At 43.2% G+C, this 2861-nt stretch overlaps 1 pseudogene; it reads left to right on the top strand.

The window, feature by feature from the left end:
* Window positions 1–2160: 2160 nt before the first annotated feature.
* On the top strand, window positions 2161–2250 carry LOC148353522 (U2 spliceosomal RNA; annotated as a pseudogene).
* The last annotated feature ends 611 nt before the right edge of the window (window positions 2251–2861 follow it).

The raw sequence follows: 2861 nt of genomic DNA, 5'->3' as shown, positions 1-2861 counted from the left end.
AGCTCTCAAAATATTTTTACTTTCATGGTTCCTTGGGTGAGAATGATTCCAGACCCCTGCCACAATGGGTTTGCGTGGATGTTGGCATCCTTTAGTGGCTTCAAAATAATAAGCTACCTTTAGTACTTCTTTATATTTTACTTGCTTCACATTACAACATTAGAAAGGGTGATTTTTTTATGCTAGTAAAATGACTCTCTAAACGAGCAAGTACATGCATTTTTGGAAACACTCAAACAGTTGAATCTTTTTTTTGTGAGTTTGGTGTTCGAATTTGCGGGTTGGACCAAAAAGCGGACCAATGAGCAGCGCTCAAAAGTTTATTGGTGACAATGGGAAATTAACAAAAGACTTAAATAATAAGTCCTGGGTTGATTCGAGACAGGCGTCCAGAAGTCAAGAACAGCAACATGTATTAAGGCCACTTGGAGAGACAACACTATGACGACGGGAGCTATCGGTGCAGTCATTTTGTATCGGGACCTTAAAACCCCTTGTCAATCTTGTAAAATCTTGACGTTTTTGGTCTCTTTTGAAAAGTAATCTTCTGACATTCTGCCCCCAACTGAAATAATAACTGCAAGTGCTACTAACATTGTTTAATAGAAGGTGTAACACACAGAAATCAGAGGTATTTATTTTTACCTGAATTATTTTGCAATAGCATGCATGCAGATGAGTGTGTCATGGGCATCTTAGCTGGAAAACAGCAGGGACAAAAGCATTAAGCTTCATCTGGTACCAGTTCAAGGTTAATCGCAATCGAAAAAAATAACCATTAGTATTCTACTCACTTTTGTAGCTCTTGGCGTTTCCAAAAATGGCCATTTGTAGAACCCAAAAGGACACTTGGAAAGCGGCGCCGCCGCCAAGCGGCAGCCTTTCCAGCAGCTCCACTGTTATCTCGCACTTTTTGTGATTAATTGTTTTATTGTCTACTTCTATCTTCGGTGTTTTTCGTCCCGTTTGACAACTACACTTTGGATTACTTTCTATCCTATGGACATGGGTTTTAACGCACAAAAATGTGTCAATTGGAGTAACTCCTTGCCCTGAAGAATCCCCGTGCCGGCATGACGAGGGGGCCTATCGTGGATGAAGAGCTGGAGCTAGCTAAGCGGCTAGCGGCGCTATAAGTCTTCGGTACCGTCCGTAATCATGTTAAATGTGAACTCTATACCAAATAAGACCGACGAACTGGCTGTGCTGGTGAAAAACATTAAAGCGCACAGGGAGTGCAGTTGCTGTGTTTTACGGAAACGTGGGTCACGTTTAGCATCACGGACGCTAACGTGTAGCCACCCAGAGCTACCCAGACCGGATCTATCTGGAGCTAACCGGCTTCAGCGCTGTTAGACAGAGACGCCAAAGCCTGCGGGAAGCGGAGAGGAGGTGGATTCACTAACACAAGGTGGTGTGTCCCTGGGCACAAAGATGTCCATCTGCTGCTGGGACGTCAAACTATTGGACAGGGTTGGGTAGGGTTACTTTAACTGGATTACTTCCAATTACCTTTGGATTACTCTAATACCAAATATGCTAATAATAGACAAAATAAACTAAATATGAATAAAATTACTAAATTTTGTACAGGCTTGGAGAGTAACGGAATACATGGAACGTCAGAAATGATGTTGGCAAGCTGTTTGGATTTATTTTCATTTTGTTACTGTCGCATTTTATGTTAGTTTTGCCGGCGATCAAAGAGATCAAAGCCAGGAGAAAAAGCTTACCACGTGTTGTGAGTCATAAATTTTATTCATATTTAGTTTATTTTGTCTTCTATTAGCATATTTGGTATTGGAGTAATCCAAAAGTGGTTGAATGTAATCCAGTTAAAGTAACCCTACCCAACCCTGCTTTATGACTAGCGTGTGACGTCATCCACTCCGTGGCTAGACTACAACAAGCACCCCGAGGGCATCATGTTAATCGGTTAATAAACAACAAGGGAGACTGCTGGAAGTGTGAATTTCCCTACGGGGATGAATAAAGTATCTTTCTATCTAACCATGGTCACAACATTTAAACACTTCAATGTACAGTCAAACTTGAGTTGTAATGAAGGTGACACTTAGAGCTGTTCTATACCATATCTTGATTCAAAGAAATCTCTAGAGCAAAAAATACATTTTGTGCGGATACATCCAGGCCTGGCCTTTTGATTTTTGCATTCCGGAGATGGAATAAGAGCTTGCTCTGTCCACTCCACGCATCGGCCCGGTATTGCAGTACCTCCGGGAACGGTGCATTCGCAATGATCGCAGCAAGGCTTTAGGGCTAGGACCTTAGCTTAGCCTTTTGGCTGAGAGTAAGTGTCCCGGCTCCTAGGCTTTGTAGCGTATAATGAACTGACCGATAACGGATAATGGATAATGAATAACGAAGATAGAACAATAACCCTTAAAAACCCCTAAAAACCCCATCCATCCATCCATTATCTGCATCGCTTATCCTCAGTAGGGTCGCAGGGGTGCTGGAGCCCATCCCAGCTATCTTCGGGCAGTGGGCAGGGGAAACCCTGAACTGGTTGCCAGCCAATCGCAGGGCACACAGGGACAGACAACTCACTTGCTCATTCATACCTAGGGACAATTTGAATCGGCCAATTAACCTGACAAGCATGTTTTTGGAATGTGGGAGGAAACTGTAGTGCCCGGAGGGAATACACGCAATCACGGGGAGAACATGCCAAACTCAACACAGGGGGTTTGATCTCACGACCTCAGAACTGTGCCGCACACGTGCTAACCACTGCGCCGCCGTGCTGCCCTGTGCGCATACAGTGCTGTTCAAAATGATAGTAGTGTAATGTGACTAACCAGAATATCCTATATTTTTAGGATATTTATTATTGTTAC

This window comes from Urocampus carinirostris, chromosome 13, assembly GCF_059441175.1.
Source record: "Urocampus carinirostris isolate Australia breed hairy pipefish chromosome 13, RoL_Ucar_1.0, whole genome shotgun sequence".
In the NCBI taxonomy this organism is placed as follows: domain Eukaryota; kingdom Metazoa; phylum Chordata; class Actinopteri; order Syngnathiformes; family Syngnathidae; genus Urocampus; species Urocampus carinirostris.
This window is presented reverse-complemented; position numbering and strand designations above follow the sequence as displayed.